Source organism: Pelophylax lessonae, assembly GCF_965119305.1.
Source record: "Pelophylax lessonae genome assembly, chromosome: 2".
Taxonomy (NCBI): Eukaryota; Metazoa; Chordata; class Amphibia; order Anura; family Ranidae; genus Pelophylax; species Pelophylax lessonae.
This window is the reverse complement of record NC_138769.1, coordinates 176,497,061-176,518,583: the sequence shown is the minus strand read 5'-3', so window position 1 is coordinate 176,518,583 and position 21,523 is coordinate 176,497,061.

The window sequence follows — 21,523 nt, the reverse complement described above, 5'->3', positions numbered from 1 at the left end:
CTGTACAGGTTATTGGCTAGACTAGATGTGAGTCACTGTTGAAATACCATCTGAGCTGGAGGGATACTGGCTTGAGCAGCCTACGGAATACAAACCTTTGCAAGCTGCTATTTTCGGCAAATTATCTATGGCTATGCTTGGCACTATGTAGCTTTGATGCTTGGATTTACTTTTGTTCTGCTATGACTTTTTGTTACTGCAATAAATCTGCCGCTTTCCTTGCCACATCAACTTTTTCCAGCTAATGCATCCTCTAAGGCTACAGCATATAACTATTGCTCTTGGATCTTCTGCTTACTGATTTAAAATAAGCACTTTATGAACCGTACACGGGGTGCCTCTTAATTGGATGACCGGCTCTTCAGTAGGTACAACTTCTCCTTTCTGGGGATATATGCATGATGCTCTAATCACTACAATACTGTTGGTTCAGTTATTTTGTGGCTACCTTTAAGTTTTTTCTGTCATAATAGCCATCGGTGGGTTGAAGGATGAGGTTATTAATGTGTTCAGAGTAAAACACACACATATACATATATGAATAAAAAATGATTGATAAAACAATCAATTAGAGTCTATTGGGACTTTAAATGAAGCATTTGTCCATCTAGGAAAAAATTGCTTCCATCCCTACTGATCACATCAGAGAAAGGGGGGAAGGGGGATAAAAAGGGTACAAATACATAATAGCAACTGGCACATATAGTATATAGGTACGGTCATACAGATCCACATGTAATATCTGTAGCCAGTTGTAAAGTGTAGATATAGGGCAACAGAAGGTAAAGGGGGAAAATTGGGACTTTAAATGTGGTGTGTAAAGATGATTGGTGGTTTGACATGATAATAAAGGCAGGTCTCACATAGTAGTGTAAAAATAATTTAATATACATAGTTAAATAAATTACATATAAAATATGGAATAAAATCGTGGCAAATTGGTAGATGGTACATCAAATACATAATAATAAGACATAAATTTGTACATCATCAATTGCAAGAGCTAGTAAGGGGGTCCCCAATTCAACATTCACAAGACCAACAAGATAGAGTATAAAAAATTGATGGAATAATAAATTGTAGTCGTAATAAGGGTAGATCCAATAATCGTGTAGTAGAAGAATAATTGATAATATCAGAGCATCATAGACTCAACATGTTTTGTGGACCCAAATCGCCACTTCGTCAGGAGTGGATGCATGATATTGATCTATAAAATGAATGAAAAATTGGAGTGATAATAAATCGAAAAAGGGGAAGGATGAAAAAGATTGGGGGAAGGGAGGGAAAGACCCAAAACCCCCCCAAAAAAATGCCAACTTACATAGCAGCCAGATGGTATATGATATTGGAGGTATCAAAGGCCCCCTCATGAATCCCACCCGGGAGCTGAGGGCACACACAGGCAAGCGGGCAAGGCGGGATACGTTGCACAACCAATGATGAGTGTGGGTTGAAGGGAAGTGATGTACGAACCAAGAGGTGTAGCAACCATATAGGATCTATGTGTAAGGTAAAAGAATAAAAATTGGTGAACAAAATATTGATAAATAATTGTTCATGTTGGGGTATCATAGTGCTACATATAGATGTGAAAAGGAAGAAAAAGAAAAAAGTGTGAAGGACTTGAAACAGATAAAACAAGATAGTCTATATCTGTAGAACAAGTACCAGAAACCGAAAAGTGAAGTGGGAATAGGGCATGATAGGGTGGGCATGACAGTGGGGATGAAGATAACAGGGATGGGATGGTAGGAAGAGGACAGTGGGGATGAAGATGACAGGGATGGGATGGTAGGAAGAGGACAGTGGGGATGAAGATAACAGGGATGGGATGGTAGGAAGAGGACAGTGGGGATGAAGATGACGGGGCGGGATGGTAGGAAGAGGACAGTGGGGATGAAGATAACAGGGATGGGATGGTAGGAAGAGGACAGTGGGGATGAAGATGACAGGGATGGGATGGTAGGAAGAGGACAGTGGGGATGAAGATGACAGGGATGGGATGGTAGGAAGAGGACAGTGGGGATGAAGATGACAGGGATGGGATGGTATGAAGAGGACAGTGGGGATGAAGATAACAGGGATGGGATGGTAGGAAGAGGACAGTGGGGATGAAGATGACAGGGATGGGATGGTAGGAAGAGGACAGTGGGGATGAAGATGACAGGGATGGGATGGTAGGAAGAGGACAGTGGGGATGAAGATGACAGGGATGGGATGGTAGGAAGAGGACAGTGGGGATGAAGATGACGGGATGGGATGGTAGGAAGAGGACAGTGGGGATGAAGATGACGGGATGGGATTGTAGGAAGAGGACAGTGGGGATGAAGATAACAGGGATGGGATGGTAGGAAGAGGACAGTGGGGATGAAGATGACAGGGATAGGATGGTAGGAAGAGGACAGTGGGGATGAAGATGACGGGATGGGATGGTAGGAAGAGGACAGTGGGGATGAAGATGACGGGGCGGGATGGTAGGAAGAGGACAGTGGGGATGAAGATAACAGGGATGGGATGGTAGGAAGAGGACAGTGGGGATGAAGATGACAGGGATGGGATGGTAGGAAGAGGACAGTGGGGATGAAGATGACAGGGATGGGATGGTAGGAAGAGGACAGTGGGGATGAAGATGATGTCCCCATAGATGTGAAAAGGAAGAAAAAGAAAAAAGTGTGAAGGACTTGAAACAGATAAAACAAGATAGTCTATATCTGTAGAACAAGTACCAGAAACCGAAAAGTGAAGTGGGAATAGGGCATGATAGGGTGAAAATCATAACCACATATAACCCGAAGGAGTTGTGCAAAAGGTAAAAACTTGAACCAAAATTGAGAAATGGAAACGGTGCACTTTGTGTGGAAAGTAAGAGTTAGTAATTAAAAGTGAGAACGTGAACTGATAGAATAGCAAAAGTTACCGAAAATATATCCCAGACTCCATATAGAGGTGCCCTGCATCAGCCAGGGGCCGCAAGAGCAGTGTGGACCCAGAGTCACGATAATGCAGAGATAAGACCCAACGGGAACCGCCAAGAACATGACTCTCCCGTGGGCCAACTACTGCATTTATGATGGAAAACACAGACCGTCGGCACATTGACGCCAGTTGACGTCATGCGTCGACGAGGGGCGTGGCGCCGATGCGCAGCGGATCCGCCCACCCGATCCCCCGTGTGTAGGAGACAGAGGGAGAAAGGAAGGGCATCCGGCTCGCATCGCAGCTCCCGGAAGGGTGTGTAGGGGCCACCAGAGAGACCAAAAACCAATTGTAACCCAATATGTATATTGAAAATTACTGCCAAGATGAAAAAAAAAAAATTATATATATATTCATCCTCTCCACCTGGAAAATTAAAGGGTGAGTTCACCTTTACAAAAAATCTGTAAGGTGACCTTACACCGGACCCCCTCTCCATTCCCCCAGGTCCCACAGTACTGTACTGTACTGTACTGTAGTCCCGTGATCCACCGGGATGCCCCTTTACTGGTCTGGGGCTTTGAAATCCTCTTAGCTTTCTCTCCTCTTCTCGCAGCACTGACAGGAGGGGCTAGAAGAATTCTGATGGGTCAGCACCGTCCATGTGGCGATGCTGACCAATTAGAATGCCTCTTGCCAGTACATGCTAAGAGGTACGGGTAGGGGATCAAATCCTGGACTGGTGAAGCGGCGTACTGGTATTGCGGGACTGGGGTGGGGGGGGGGGGGAGGGGGTCCAGTGCAAGGTCACCTTACAGATTTTCTGTAAAGGTGAACTTACACTTTAAGTCCTTACAGATTATTTCAAATATGGGCCCACAAGGGGAAATGCTTGAAGCCCAGTGCAAAAGGAGTAGTACCAGTATGCAACCCTTGGAGGTAAATGAACAACAGGCAATTGGTAATGATTCCTAAGGAAATGTTCATAAAAATATAGCCTGTATATGATATCATGATTCATGGATCCATTAGAGGGAATGCACTTTAAAGTGTTACTAAACCCACAACAGTAAAATCTGTCTGTATATGCAGAATAGCATGCTTGTTATACTCACTGTGTAACTTAAGTGATTATTCCTCTGCATTGTGTGATCCTGTATGCACAGATCTTCCTCCTCCTGCATGTTCACTCTGGACAAGTCCAGATAAGCCACAATAAGTGTGGTTCAGCTGCACATGCCCAGCTTAGTCTCTATTGCTAGAGAGGACATTTCCTGGTTTTAGCTGAGCTATTCAGGTCACATGGTACTTTATTAACATCACACATTTGGGCATGTATACAGATGCTAAATGACAGCCCAGTCCTTCCCTCCTCCTACATGCCCAGTAACTAAAAAAGAACACAGTGGTGGGATGTTACATCTTGATTGATGGATGCCCCTCCTCCCATAAAAGCATGAGGACTATAGTGGATTTCAAGAGGCGGTAATTCCATAAAGGAGATACCACCCCTGTACTATACTTACACTGATATCTTACTAACACCCCACCCCCTGTCATTCTCATTCTCAGCTTCATCACACCTGGCACCCCACTGTAGCCTTGCTAACACCCAACCCCCTGTCATCCTTATCACACCTGGCAACCTACTGATACCTTACTAACACCCCGCCCCCTGTCATCCTCATCGCACCTGGCAAACCACTGATATCTTACTAACACCCCACCCCCTGTTATCCTCATCTTCATCACACCTTGCAACCAACTGATACCTTGCTAACACCCCACCCCTGTCATCCTCATCCTCATCACACCTGGCAACCCAGTGATACTTCACTAAAACCCCAACCACTGTCATCCTCATGTTTATCACACCTGCCCACCCCACTGCAACCTTCCTAACACCCCACACCCCACACTCTGTCATCCTTATCCTCATCACATCTGGCATCTCATTGATACCTTACTAACAAAAAGAGAGAGAGAGAGGGCCAAGCGCCGATCTAAGTGCAGCAATATAGGCAATTTATTGGACACACATGAAGAATGTTACTCACAAAGGATGTATAAAATCAGGCATCTTAAAAGCAATAGGTGATCTCTGAAGTCACTTCCAGGGTGGGCTGTCCGGTCAGGCTGTGGCGCTGATGCTGTGGAGGGTAAGCGGCGATCTCCTGTTGCGAGGCAGGGGACGTGCTGATCCTCAGCGGTGGTGATGCAGCGTGGACACGCCGGTCGGGTTGCCGTGACGTCACTTCCGAGACACCAGGGAGATAGAACGGCGACGCGTTGCGGAGCTCCGCTCCTTCTTCAGGCCGTGCAGGGGCCATTTTGGATGTGGTATTTATGCCAGCAGTGCGGAGGATAAAGTTACAGGGGCTCAGGAGGGACAAAATTAGGAGAAAAGCAAACCGGCAAGGGAAAGTGAGAGACTAAGAGAGAGGAGGATGACGCAGATGTCTGGGAGGGGGAGGAGAGGGAGAGAATAGGGGGAGGGGTGAAAAGGTGCATAAGCTGAATAGAGTGTATTAAGGCAGCAGAGAGAGAGGAGGGGGTGGGGGTTTGATTATCTTTGAATGGAAAATCTTGTACAGAGGAAGGGATTGCCTGTGTATATGTTTGTATATGCAAATGAATGTATGGAGAGGCGCATTTGAGAGAGGCATGCATGTATATAAAAACCACATGTATATGTATAAATAAATAAAATGAATAAAAAACAAAAATTATGTTAAAACTATAATAAAAAAAAAAAAAATAATAATAAAAAAATATATATATAAAATGAGAAAGGGATAAAAAAGGGGGGGGGGAGGGAGAGCAATAAGAAGGGGGAGGGGTGCAATAAACAATTGTATAAGATTGCTAAACATAGTGGAAATGATAAATTGGCAATGGTCAAAAATTATCATATATGTATGCATTCCCATGCGCATATAGAAAAAAGAGGGACATGCGCATGTACATGCATACACACATGCTCCAATTGACGCAGATCATGATCACTTAGTAGTTAGGTTGTATATATACATATATATGTATGTATATACATATATATGTATATGGGGGGTCGGTGGTATTGGTGGGTGTTGGTGAGTGTTTGTTGAAGGAAGGTCTCAATATGAACCAGATTTGTGGCAAAAAATGAAGTACAAAGACTATAAGGACAGATAGAGACCTGTATATGGGTACTTACTTTGAAGTTGGCTTGAGAAAAGGAAGCGTGTGTCAGGGAGGTTCATAGAGATCGCTGGAAGATGGGAGGAAGAACCTGGGCAGAAAATGATCAAGTTAATAAACCACAAGAAATGACAAATTGGAAGATGGGCTACAGCAGCACATTAATTTCGATTTCTTCGTTCAAGCCTCCAGGTGAGAGCGTTTCAAGGGAGTAAATCCAGTAGGTCTCTCTCTGGCACAACCGCTTGAAACGCTCTGTCCTGGGTAAGGTGTTAGGGATTGACTCAATTACCCACACCTTGAGTCCAGAAGAAGAGTGGTTGTGGAACTCTGCAAAGTGTCTGGGGACACTATGCTTGTCCTTCCCTTTTTCAACCAGGCGACGATGTTCGCCAAATCGTTTCCTAAGAGGTCTAATGGTGCGGCCTACATAAAATAGTCCGCATGGGCAGGTTAGGCAATATATTACATATTCAGTTGAGCAGTTGTAGAATTGTTTAATAGGATATGTTTTGCCTTTTACAGTGAATTCTGTTTGGCCGTGTTGGACATGGGAGCAGGTGAGGCATAAGGTTTTGCGGCACTGGAACATCCCTATGAGGGGGATGAGGCAGAGGGTAGTGGTGGGGTGGGTGATGGTGGACTTGAGTTTACTGGGAGCAATGAGATTTTTGATGTTGGAGGATTTTCTGTAGGAAACTTTTGGTATAGGGGGGATGGTGGATTTTAAATGTGGGTCCTCTGATAAGATGGACCAGTGTTTTCGTAGGATCTTTTCCATTTGTCTGTATTTAGTGTGGAACTGTGTGGTGAATCGTAGGGGTTGGGGCAATGCATTCTGTGGGTGGGGTGGGATGTGAGGAGCACTTGAATCATACTGTTGCAGGTATTGTGAATGGGCTTGTTGAACCAGGGATGCAGGGTAGCCTTTATCTAGGAATTTTTGGGTTAGGAGGGCGCTTTCTTCGCAGTAATCTTGTAGTTTTGTGCAATTGCGTTTCAGGCGGCAGAATTGGCTTTTGGGGATGTTTGAGATCCACCTGGGATGGTGGCAACTATGGTAGTGTAAGAATGAGTTTCCAGCGGTAGGTTTCGTGTAATTTTTGGCTAGGATGTTGCCTTTCTCATGATATAGGGTGAGATCTAAAAATGCTAGTTGAGCCGAATCGCATACAGAGGTGAAGGATAAATTGAAAGGGTTGAGGTTGCAGTGCTCTACAAACTGCGTGAAGGTGGATTGGGGACCATCCCAGATGACGATGATGTCGTCTATGTATCGGCCGTAAAATATGATGTGTGGGGTGAAGGGGTTGTTTTGCCAGATGTACTGGGCTTCCCAGAAGCCCATAGTGAGGTTGGCATAGCTGGGGGCAAAATTAGCCCCCATCGCTGTGCCAGTGACTTGGAGATAGAAGTCTCCGTTGAACTCAAAATAGTTGCGAGTAAGGCAGAATTCGGTGGCATCTAGGATGAATTGGGCTTGTTTGGGGTGAATCATGGGGTCTGCTGATAGAAAATGTGTGACTGCCCTGAGTCCGACTTGATGGGGAATAGAGGTGTACAGGGAATTTACATCAAGGGAAGCCCACATGTAGGTGGGTTCCCAGGAATAGTGACTGAGGAGGTCAAGTAGGTAGACTCCGTCTCTGATATATGAGGGAAGATTTTGTGCTAACGGTTGTAGGAATTGGTCAATGTATTGGGAAAAAGGGCTAGTGATGCTATCCATGGCGGCTACAATGGGACGGCCTGGGGGATGGGTACTGTTTTTGTGAATTTTGGGTATGTGATAGAAGTATGGGGTGGAGAAAAAATCTCTATTGAAGAATGAGAGTTCTTGTTTGTTGATTGTTCCATCCTCCATTGCATCTTTAGCGAGAGATTGAGCCTCTGCTTGGAACTTGGTGAGGGGGTCCTGCGGGAGAGGGCGGTATGTGGAAGTGTCTGAAAGTAAACGAAGGGCCTCCTGAATGTAGTCGGCCCTGTTTTGGACTACTATGCCTCCACCTTTGTCGGCGGTTTTGATTATGAGATTTTGGCTCTGGGTGAGGTGTTTGAGGGCTAGTTTTTCTGCTTGGTTTAGATTTGAAGCTAGGGCATGGGAGGGGTTTTTGGACTGTTTGCACATTTTGAGAATGTCTGCGTATACTACTATACAGACATTCTCAAAATGTGCAAACAGTCCAAAAACCCCTCCCATGCCCTAGCTTCAAATCTAAACCAAGCAGAAAAACTAGCCCTCAAACACCTCACCCAGAGCCAAAATCTCATAATCAAAACCGCCGACAAAGGTGGAGGCATAGTAGTCCAAAACAGGGCCGACTACATTCAGGAGGCCCTTCGTTTACTTTCAGACACTTCCACATACCGCCCTCTCCCGCAGGACCCCCTCACCAAGTTCCAAGCAGAGGCTCAATCTCTCGCTAAAGATGCAATGGAGGATGGAACAATCAACAAACAAGAACTCTCATTCTTCAATAGAGATTTTTTCTCCACCCCATACTTCTATCACATACCCAAAATTCACAAAAACAGTACCCATCCCCCAGGCCGTCCCATTGTAGCCGCCATGGATAGCATCACTAGCCCTTTTTCCCAATACATTGACCAATTCCTACAACCGTTAGCACAAAATCTTCCCTCATATATCAGAGACGGAGTCTACCTACTTGACCTCCTCAGTCACTATTCCTGGGAACCCACCTACATGTGGGCTTCCCTTGATGTAAATTCCCTGTACACCTCTATTCCCCATCAAGTCGGACTCAGGGCAGTCACACATTTTCTATCAGCAGACCCCATGATTCACCCCAAACAAGCCCAATTCATCCTAGATGCCACCGAATTCTGCCTTACTCGCAACTATTTTGAGTTCAACGGAGACTTCTATCTCCAAGTCACTGGCACAGCGATGGGGGCTAATTTTGCCCCCAGCTATGCCAACCTCACTATGGGCTTCTGGGAAGCCCAGTACATCTGGCAAAACAACCCCTTCACCCCACACATCATATTTTACGGCCGATACATAGACGACATCATCGTCATCTGGGATGGTCCCCAATCCACCTTCACGCAGTTTGTAGAGCACTGCAACCTCAACCCTTTCAATTTATCCTTCACCTCTGTATGCGATTCGGCTCAACTAGCATTTTTAGATCTCACCCTATATCATGAGAAAGGCAACATCCTAGCCAAAAATTACACGAAACCTACCGCTGGAAACTCATTCTTACACTACCATAGTTGCCACCATCCCAGGTGGATCTCAAACATCCCCAAAAGCCAATTCTGCCGCCTGAAACGCAATTGCACAAAACTACAAGATTACTGCGAAGAAAGCGCCCTCCTAACCCAAAAATTCCTAGATAAAGGCTACCCTGCATCCCTGGTTCAACAAGCCCATTCACAATACCTGCAACAGTATGATTCAAGTGCTCCTCACATCCCACCCCACCCACAGAATGCATTGCCCCAACCCCTACGATTCACCACACAGTTCCACACTAAATACAGACAAATGGAAAAGATCCTACGAAAACACTGGTCCATCTTATCAGAGGACCCACATTTAAAATCCACCATCCCCCCTATACCAAAAGTTTCCTACAGAAAATCCTCCAACATCAAAAATCTCATTGCTCCCAGTAAACTCAAGTCCACCATCACCCACCCCACCACTACCCTCTGCCTCATCCCCCTCATAGGGATGTTCCAGTGCCGCAAAACCTTATGCCTCACCTGCTCCCATGTCCAACACGGCCAAACAGAATTCACTGTAAAAGGCAAAACATATCCTATTAAACAATTCTACAACTGCTCAACTGAATATGTAATATATTGCCTAACCTGCCCATGCGGACTATTTTATGTAGGCCGCACCATTAGACCTCTTAGGAAACGATTTGGCGAACATCGTCGCCTGGTTGAAAAAGGGAAGGACAAGCATAGTGTCCCCAGACACTTTGCAGAGTTCCACAACCACTCTTCTTCTGGACTCAAGGTGTGGGTAATTGAGTCAATCCCTAACACCTTACACAGGACAGAGCGTTTCAAGCGGTTGTGCCAGAGAGAGACCTACTGGATTTACTCCCTTGAAACGCTCTCACCTGGAGGCTTGAACGAAGAAATCGAAATTAATGTGCTGCTGTAGCCCATCTTCCAATTTGTCATTTCTTGTGGTTTATTAACTTGATCATTTTCTGCCCAGGTTCTTCCTCCCATCTTCCAGCGATCTCTATGAACCTCCCTGACACACGCTTCCTTTTCTCAAGCCAACTTCAAAGTAAGTACCCATATACAGGTCTCTATCTGTCCTTATAGTCTTTGTACTTCATTTTTTGCCACAAATCTGGTTCATATTGAGACCTTCCTTCAACAAACACTCACCAACACCCACCAATACCACCGACCCCCCATATACATATATATGTATATACATACATATATATGTATATATACAACCTAACTACTAAGTGATCATGATCTGCGTCAATTGGAGCATGTGTGTATGCATGTACATGCGCATGTCCCTCTTTTTTCTATATGCGCATGGGAATGCATACATATATGATAATTTTTGACCATTGCCAATTTATCATTTCCACTATGTTTAGCAATCTTATACAATTGTTTATTGCACCCCTCCCCCTTCTTATTGCTCTCCCTCCCCCCCCTTTTTTATCCCTTTCTCATTTTATATATATATTTTTTTATTATTATTTTTTTTTTTTTTTTTTTTTTTTTTTTTTATTATAGTTTTAACATAATTTTTGTTTTTTATTCATTTTATTTATTTATACATATACATGTGGTTTTTATATACATGCATGCCTCTCTCAAATGCGCCTCTCCATACATTCATTTGCATATACAAACATATACACAGGCAATCCCCTCCTCTGTACAAGATTTTCCATTCAAAGATAATCAAACCCCCACCCCCTCCTCTCTCTCTGCTGCCTTAATACACTCTATTCAGCTTATGCACCTTTTCACCCCTCCCCCTATTCTCTCCCTCTCCTCCCCCTCCCAGACATCTGCGTCATCCTCCTCTCTCTTAGTCTCTCACTTTCCCTTGCCGGTTTGCTTTTCTCCTAATTTTGTCCCTCCTGAGCCCCTGTAACTTTATCCTCCGCACTGCTGGCATAAATACCACATCCAAAATGGCCCCTGCACGGCCTGAAGAAGGAGCGGAGCTCCGCAACGCGTCGCCGTTCTATCTCCCTGGTGTCTCGGAAGTGACGTCACGGCAACCCGACCGGCGTGTCCACGCTGCATCACCACCGCTGAGGATCAGCACGTCCCCTGCCTCGCAACAGGAGATCGCCGCTTACCCTCCACAGCATCAGCGCCACAGCCTGACCGGACAGCCCACCCTGGAAGTGACTTCAGAGATCACCTATTGCTTTTAAGATGCCTGATTTTATACATCCTTTGTGAGTAACATTCTTCATGTGTGTCCAATAAATTGCCTATATTGCTGCACTTAGATCGGCGCTTGGCCCTCTCTCTCTCTCTTTTTGGATTCATACAGGGTTGCTTCACCCTCTACAAGCCGGCAGCCAGCAAAGTGTACTAGCAATCCCACCAGACTTTCACCATTTGCCCGCATCATAGCCCATTGCAGCAACCCGCTCAGTCCGTTTGCGCCAATCTCTCCCCCCCTCTCTATACCTTACTAACACCCCATCCTCTGTCATCCTCATTACACATGGCAACCCACTGATACCTTACTAATACCCCACCCGCTGCTCAGGATGAGGATGAGGATTGCTTTACAGGCTGGTGTCTCATATAAAGTCCCAATTTGCCTTTACCATCTATACTATTGGGATGGGGGTGTATGTTTCCCAGCTGGTCATTTTTTAGTTTGCACCCTATGCCTTTTACATAGCCATTAGTTTTTCAATACCAGTCATGGAGGGGAGCAGGTTGGGGGAGGATTGAGCCATCTCCAAGCTCACCTGTTTCCCAACCCATCCATTAGCATTCATGTACTTCCATGTTTGAGACACTCAGGTTGAGTAGTGTTAGGAAGTGTTAGGACTGCAGGATACACAGGGTGCCGTGGAGTGACCTGCAGCTTATACATGCGTTTGCAAATGTGTGTTAACTAAACCCCTGTTTTTAACCTATTATGTTAGACAGGTTTATTTGGTTTGTCAGCAGACTGGTGGGTAAGTATAGCAAACTAAGGGCCGGTTGGTTTCCACACACACACATCTTCTTTAATCCCCTTTTTCTCTTCAGTTTTGTTATATACAGGGATGGAGACGCTGAGCAGTGCTCGCCGGTGTCTCATCTAAAGTCCCAAAACTGCCCAAATTTTTTATGTTATCAGGGATGGAGACGCTTGCTTTACAGGCTGGTGTCTCATATAAAGTCCCAATTTGCCTTTACCATCTATACTATTGGGACGGGGGTGTGTGTTTCCCAGCTGGTCATTTTTTTAGTTTGCACCCTATGGCTTTTACATAGCCATTAGTTTTTCAATACCAGTCATGGAGGGGAGCAGGTTGGGGGAGGATTGGGCCATCTCCAAGCTCACCTGTTTCCCATCCATCCATTAGCATTCATGTACTTCCATGTTTGAGACACTCAGGTTGAGTAGTGTTAGGAAGTGTTAGGACTGCAGGATACACAGGGTGCCGTGGAGTGGCCTACAGCTTATACATGCGTTTGCAAATATGTGTTAACTAAACCCCTGTTTTTAACCACTTAAGCCCCGGAGGATTTGGCTGCTAAAGGTCCAGACCCCTTTTTTCAACTTGGCACTTCGTGACTTTAACTGATAATTGCGCGGTCATGCAATGCAGTACCTAAACGAAATTTACGTCCTTTTTTTCCCACAAACAGAGCTTTCTTTTGGTGGTATTTGATCACCTCTGCGCTTTTTATTTTTTGCGATATTAATAAAAAAAGAGCGAAAATTTTGCAAAAAAATGACATTTTCAACTTTGTCTTTTAAAAAATATCCAATATACTCAATTTATGTCATTTTTTTTGGCCAAAATATATTTAGCTACATGTCTTTGACAAAAAAAAAATCAATGAGCGTATTTTTATTGGTTTGCGCAAAAGTTATAGCGTCTACAAACTATGGTGTAAATACTGAAATTTACGAAGCTTTAATTTCTGACTGCCTATCTCATTTCATGAAGTGCTAAAATGGCGGGGCAGTACAAAACCCCCCCAAACTACCACTTTTTGGAAAGTAGACATCCTAAGGAATGTTCTGAGGGGCATGTTGAGCTCATGGAATATTTTATATTTTACCACAAGTTCCGGGAAATATATATATATATATATATATATATTTTTTTTTTTTACACAAAGTTGTCATTGAAATGATATATTGCTCACACATGCCATGGGTATATGTGTAATTACACCCCAAAATATATTCTGCTGCTTCTCCTGAGTACAGGGATACCACATATGTGAGACTTTTCGGGAGCGTAGCTGTGTACGGGAGCCGGAAAACAAATCACCACCATCAGAATTTCAAAGGGCGTACATTTTTCATTGCATTTTCTCACTACCTATAACGGTTTTGGAGGCCCTGAAATGTCAAGATACCACAAAACCCCCCCAAATGACCCCATTTTGGAAAGTAGACACCCCAAGCTGTTTGCTGAGAGGCATGGTGAGTCCATGGAATATTTTATATTTTGCCACAAGTTTCGGGAAAATTACAATTTTTTTTTTTTATTTTTTTTTTACACAACGTTGTCACTAAAAGATAAATTTCTCACACATGACATGGGTATATGTGGAATGACACCCCAAAATACATTCTGCCACTTCTCCTGAGTATGGGGATGCCCCATGTGTGAGACTTTTTGGGAGCCTAGCTGTGTACAGGACCGCGAAAACCAATCAACACTCTCAGGTTTTCTAATGGCGTAAATTGTTCATGTCACCTCTGCACTACCTGTCGCAGTTTCGGAGGCCCTAAAATTCCAAAATAGCACAAAACCCCCCCAAATGACCCCATTTTGCAAAGTAGACACCCCAAGCTATTTGCTGAGAGGCATGGTGAGTCCATGGAATATTTTATATTTTGCCACAAGTTCCGGGAAATATATATATATATATATATATATTTTTTTTTTTTTACACAAAGTTGTCAGTAAATGATATATTGCTCACACATGCCATGGGTATATGTGAAATGACACCCCAAAATACATTCTGCTGCTTCTCCTGAGTACAAGGATACCCCATGTGTGAGACTTTTTTGCAGTCTAGCCGCGTACAGGACCCGGAAAACCAATCTGCACCTTCTGGCTTTCTAAGGGCGTAAATTGTTGATCTCACTCCTTACTACCTATCACACTTTTGAAGTCCATAAAAGGCCAAGATGGCACAAAACCCCCCCAAATGACCCCATTTTGCAAAGTAGACACTCCAATCTATTTGCTGAGAGGCATGGTGAGTATTTTGCAGCTCTCATTTTTTTTTGGAAAATGAAGAAAAAACAGGAAAATGCATTTTTTTTCCTCTTTTTTCAATTTCCAAAACTTTGTGACAAAAAGTGAGATCTGCAAAACACTCAACATGCCTCTCTGCAAATAGCTCAGGGTGTCTACTTTCCAAAATGGGGTCATTTGGGGGGGTTTTGTGCTATCTTGGAATTTTAGGGCCTCCGAAACTGTGATAGGTAGTCAGGAGTGAAATCAACAATTTACGCCCTTGGAAAGCCTGAAAGTGGAGGTTGGTTTTCGGGGTCCTGTACTCGGCTAGACTGCAAAAAAGTCTCACACATGGGGTATCCCTGTACTCAGGAGAAGCAGCAGAATGTATTTTGGGGTGTCATTTCACATATACCCGTGGCATGTGTGAGCAATATATCATTTACTGACAGCTTTGTGTAAAAAAAAAAAAAAAATATATATATATATATATTTCCCGGAACTTGTGGTAAAATATAAAATATTCCATGGACTCACCATGCCTCTCAGCAAACAGCTTGGGGTGTCTACTTTCCAAAATGGGGTCATTTGGGGGGGTTTTGTGCTATCTTAGAATTTTAGGGCTTCCGAAACTGTGATAGGTAGTCAGGAGTGAAATCAACAATTTACGCCCTTGGAAAGCCTGAAAGTGGAGGTTGGATTTCGGGGTCCTGTACTCGGCTAGACTGCAAAAAAGTCTCACACATGGGGTATCCCTGTACTCAGGAGAAGCAGCAGAATGTATTTTGGGGTGTCATTTCACATATACCCGTGGCATGTGTGAGCAATATATCATTTACTGACAGCTTTGTGTAAAAAAAAAAAAATATATATATATATATATATATATATTTCCCGGAACTTGTGGTAAAATATAAAATATTCCATGGACTCACCATGCCTCTCAGCAAACAGCTTGGGGTGTCTACTTTCCAAAATGGGGTCATTTGGGGGGGTTTTGTGCTATCTTAGAATTTTAGGGCCTCCGAAACTGTGATAGGTAGTCAGGAGTGAAATCAACAATTTACGCCCTTGGAAAGCCTGAAAGTGGAGGTTGGATTTCGGGGTCCTGTACTCGGCTAGACTGCAAAAAAGTCTCACACATGGGGTATCCCTGTACTCAGGAGAAGCAGCAGAATGTATTTTGGGGTGTCATTTCACATATACCCGTGGCATGTGTGAGCAATATATCATTTACTGACAGCTTTGTGTAAAAAAAAAAAAAATATATATATATATATATATATATATTTCCCGGAACTTGTGGTAAAATATAAAATATTCCATGGACTCACCATGCCTCTCAGCAAACAGCTTGGGGTGTCTACTTTCCAAAATGGGGTCATTTGGGGGGGTTTTGTGCTATCTTAGAATTTTAGGGCCTCCGAAACTGTGATAGGTAGTCAGGAGTGAAATCAACAATTTACGCCCTTGGAAAGCCTGAAAGTGGAGGTTGGATTTCGGGGTCCTGTACTCGGCTAGACTGCAAAAAAGTCTCACACATGGGGTATCCCTGTACTCAGGAGAAGCAGCAGAATGTATTTTGGGGTGTCATTTCACATATACCCATGGCATGTGTGAGCAATATATCATTTACTGACAGCTTTGTGTAAAAAAAAAAAAATATATATATATATATATATATATATTTCCCGGAACTTGTGGCAAAATATAAAATATTCCATGGACTCACCATGCCTCTCAGCAAACAGCTTGGGGTGTCTACTTTCCAAAATGGGGTCATTTGGGGGGGTTTTGTGCTATCTTGGAATTTTAGGGCCTCCGAAACTGTGATAGGTAGTCAGGAGTGAAATCAACAATTTACGCCTTTGGAAAGCCTGAAAGTGGGGACTGGTTTTCGGGGACCTGTACTCGGCTAGACTGCAAAAAAGTTTCACACATGGGGTATCCCTGTACTCAGGATAAGCAGCAGAATGTATTTTGGGGTGTCATTTCACATATACACATGGCATGTGTGAGCAATATATCATTTAGTGACAACTTTCTGTAAAAAAACAACAAAAAAAAAAGAAATAATAATTTTCCCGACACTTGTAGCAAAATATAAAATATTCCATGGACTCACCATGCCTCTCAGCAAATAGCTTTGGGTGTCTACTTTTCAAAAAGGGGTCATTTGGGGGGTGTTTGAACAGTCCCGGCATTTTACGCTCAATCTTAGCCACACATCACCCACTCTTCTAACCACTTGAAAACCAAGCCTTTTCTGTGCCTTTTTGTTTACATGAAAAAATATTTTTTTTTTACTAGAAAATTACTTTGAACCCCCAAACATTATATATTTCTTTAAAGCAGAGGCCCTATAGAATAAAATGGTGGATGTTGCAATTTTTTTTGTCACACGGTATTTGCGCACAGATTTTCCAAACGCAATTTTTGCGAAAAAAATACATTTTTTTTAAATTTATTGCACAAATACACTATATAATTCCAATTTGTTTGGTAAAATTTAAAAGATGATCTTATGCCGAGTTCATAGACACCTGACATGACATGCTTTAAAAATTGCGCACACCTGCGCAGCGGCAAAAACGTACGTACATTTTTAAAAACCTTTAAAAGTCTCTACAGGTTACCACTTAAGACTTACAGAGGAGGTTTACTGCAAGAATTACTGCACTCGATCTGGCGATCGCGGCGATACCTCACATGCATGCTGAAATTGCGGTTTACATATGACACTAGACCAACGCTTGCGTGTGCCATTGCGCGCAAGCACGGGGGAAAGGGGGCGGAGCTCGATTTTTTTATTTATTTATTTATTTTTTTTGCTCTTTTATGTTATTTTGACACCTTTCCTTTAATTTTTTTTTTTTTTTAAATCATTTTTATTGCTATCACAGTGAATTTAGATATCCCCTATGATAGCAATCGGTAGTGACAGGTACTCTTTTTTTTAAAAATTGGGGTCTTTTATACTCTAGATCTCTCCTCTGACCTTAATGCTTCTGACCACGCCAAAATTGGTGTGATAAAATACTTTCCCAATTTCCCAATGGCCCTGTTTATTTCTGGCGAAAAAGAAGTCATGAAATGCTCGTAGCCTCCGGCATCTTAGGCCATAGAGATGATTGGAGCCATTCTAATCTTCAATTAGCTCTATGGTTAGATAACTGAACCACCGGCTGCACTCTCGGGTTAACCGGTGGGACAGGAGAGCCCGAGAAAAACCACGGAAGGCTGCGGAAGGCGGCGGTGGGGGGGGGGAGGCCCCTCCCACTGCATGTAAAAGCAGTCTAGCGGCCAATTACCTGCTAGGATTGCTTTTACATGTAAGCCGACCGCTGGCTGTAAAAAACGATACCAAGATGATGCCTAAATCTGCAGGCATCATCCTGGTATAACCACTCAAAGTCCAGCAACGTACCAGTACATTGCTAGTCCTTGTTTGGCATATAGGTTTTTTTTTTTTTCATGCAGCCTGTGGGCTGAACGGAAAAAAAGAGAACCTATCAGAAATCAGCACAGGAATAATGCGTAGTATTACTCATCATTAACCGCCCAAACAACCACCCACTGAATTTAATGATGGGTATACACGGCGCTATCCACGTATACCAAAATAGGATTTTAACTGCAGTGCTGAAATCAGAAAATCACCACAGCTGCTATCAGCAAAGGTATCCATATATGCTGAGCGCAAACACTGTTTGTGTCAGAATATATAAAATCAATGCGTAGCCGACGAGTACCTGCAGGAGAAACAGGTCACAAAAGAATGAAAAAACAAACAAAGGACATTTAAATGTACAGTAAGAAGAGTAGAAGGACATATAAAATGACTGACACAACAACAGTTTTTGGATCCTTTTATTTTTCTTTCTAACTGTTTCTTCATGTCTTGATTTGGGACTGCGATCTTCTGCGATCTTCTCTTCCAGCTTGGGTCTCTCAAAATGTCGATGGACATCCAACATCCTTCGAGACCCTGTGTTTGTGTGCCCTACACTGTGTCGTGCTGTACCCTACACTAATACTCCACTAGTGTATGGTAGCGCTCAAAACATTCCCCGATGCAGAGACCAGGTTGGTCAGGACATTTGGGACAATAATAACGGGTGTCACGCCTAAATCCGCGCCTGCGACAGACACGACATCTTCTTTGGGGCCATCTTTGGGTAGGGGTACTCGGGAGGGCATAAGGAAAATGCCTCTCATGCAGCCGGCTCACTGCATCTGGAAGGGGAAGTTGGGCAGGCATGCCTCCTGGGTACAGGTAGGCAAGGATGATCTCTTCCTGGAATTCCCGGAAAGATCCAGTTCGTCCTGACGCCTTGTATAGGACAAAGGCGTTCAGCATCGCCAATTGGAATAAATAAACAGACACTTTTTTGTACCAGCGTCTGGCTTTACGGGCAACTAAATACGGCGCCAAAATCTGGTCGTTAAGGTCCACCCCTCCCATGTTAAGGTTATATTCGTGGACACAGAGGGGTTTCTCCACAACGCCAGTTGCCGTAGTGATTTGGATTGTCGTGTCTGCGTGAAGGGAGGACAGAACATAAACATCCCGTGTATCCTTCCACTTCACCGCAAGCAATTTGTCCGTTTTCAAGCAGGCTCTCGCCCCCCGACTAAGACGGGAATCTACAAGCCGTTGGGGGAAGCCCCGGCGATTAGGTCGCACGGTGCCACATGCGCCAATTTGTAATTCGAGCAGGTGACTAAATAGTGGCACGCTTGTATAAAAGTTGTCCACGTACAAATGGTACCCCTTTCCGGATAAGGGTGACACCAAGTCCCAAACGATCTTACCGCTGCTCCCTATGTAGTCTGGGCAGTTGGGGGGCTCCACACAGCTATCTTTTCCCTCATAGACCCGGAAACTAACTGTATAGCCTGTGGCCCTGTCACACAATTTATACAGTTTGACCCCGTATCTGGCACGCTTGCTGGGGAGGTACTGTTTCATAGCAAGGCGGCCAGTAAATTTAATCAGGGACTCGTCAACGCAGACAACTTGTTCGGGGGTAAACAAGGCTGCAAACCGCTGATTGAAGTGGTCTATGAGGGGCCGAATTTTGTGGAGCCGATCGTATGCAGGGTCTCCCCGAGGACGACAGATTTCATTGTCGCTGAAATGCATAAATCGCAGAATTTGCTCATATCTCGCCCTGGACATGGAGGCAGAGTACATGCGCATATGGTGAAGTGGGCTAGTGGACCAATATAGCCGCAATTCACTCTGTTTAGTTATGCCCATGTGGAGGGAAAGGCCCAGAAAGATCTTAAATTCGGAAACCGTTAAATGTTTCCAGCCGAATTGTCTGGCAAGGGGCGAATTTGGGTTGGCGGCGATAAATTGTTGAGCATATAAATTTGATTGATCCACAATAGATCTGAAAAGATCTTCCGTGAAGAACAGCTCAAAAAAGTTCAGGGGCGTAAAACCAGCTGTCTCCACGTGGATTCCAGGTTGGGCGGTGAATGGGGGAAGTACTGGCGCTGTAGTATCAGTGGGTTGCCAATTAGGAAATGCCAGCGCATCAGGGAGGGCACTATGGGCTCTACGGGCCTGTCTTCGAATACGCGGTGGCTGCGGGCCACTACTTGTGCTAGCCACCGCACCAGCTTCAACTGCACTTAGGGGACTCGCCACGTCACCAGGTCTTACTGCAGTGCTGGTTGTACTAGGTCCAGGGTGTACTAGGCCGCTGGCGCTTGCCAGGTCGCCAGAAGGATGAGCGGCACTAGTACCCACACTCTGCTCCATACGAGCACCCTGCGATTCCTGCATCTCAACAACACCAGAATGGGGTCGGGTACGCCTGGGTCTAACAGGGACCCATCTGTCGTCGGAGCTATCTGTCAGGGAGCCGCTGCTGTCATTTGGTTCGTATACTGACCCTGATTCTGCCGGTGAGGCTTCCCCATCGCTCTCACCTGACATGGTCATTATACTTTAAATAGCTTCATCACTGTACGAACGTTTAGACATTTTGGTAACTAAATTTACCCGTACAGTGATGCGACTCACAGGTAATAAAAGCACCTGGTTGTCGAAGATTATTTCAAGCGCTACCAAAAAAACTGCTAATGCTAGCAGGGATCAGGCCTGACTCTGCTAACACAGCGGTTTTGTGTCTTGTGTTTTTTTGTAAGTGACAGTAATCTATTGATTACTACACTTACCTGGGTGAAAGGGTTAAACGCAGGTGCTGGCAGGAATCAGTGCTGATCGTGCAAACACTGCGTTTTGGGAACCCTAAACTATGGGGGCGCTAGTATAGTTCTGATCAGATCAGATATTGATCTGTTCAAACACTATACTAGAAATGGAAGTGTATGTGCGTGCGTGCGTGTGTGTGTGGCAATCAAGGGGTTATTTCTAAACTATGCGCTGGGGATCTGGGGGGGGTGGCGGGGACCCTAAACCTCCTTTGGGAAAGAAACTAGCTAGCTAGCACAACCTCAAGTCACAATGACACCAATACAAAATACAGTAAAAACAGTATATTATGTGTGTATTAGTGCTAATGTGACAGAGGGTGTAGGGGTTAACGGGATGTGATCAGGGGGGGATCAGGGGTTTAAATCTTTATTGGAAGGGGCTGGCGGGTATCCTAAGGATAAAAGGAACGGTGGCAAGCGCTAAACCTGGTCACAAGTCACACTTATACGGGTATATAGAAAATGCTATATACTGTATACAGTGTGCGTTGTGGCAGGGGGTGTAGGGGTGATCAGGGGGGGATCAGGGGATTAAATCTTTATTGGGCGGGTGGGGGGGACCCTAAACCTGCTTGGGACACAAACTTAGTCGCCTGCGCTAATTCTGATCACAATCACACTAATACAAAAATACAAAAACACAGTATATTACGTTTGTATTAGTGCTGATGTGACAGAGGGTGTAGGGGTTAACTAGCGGTGATCAGGAGGGGATCAGGGGGGATCAGGGGCTCAAATCTTTATTAGGGGGGGGTGGCGGGTAATTCAAGTGGAAAAGG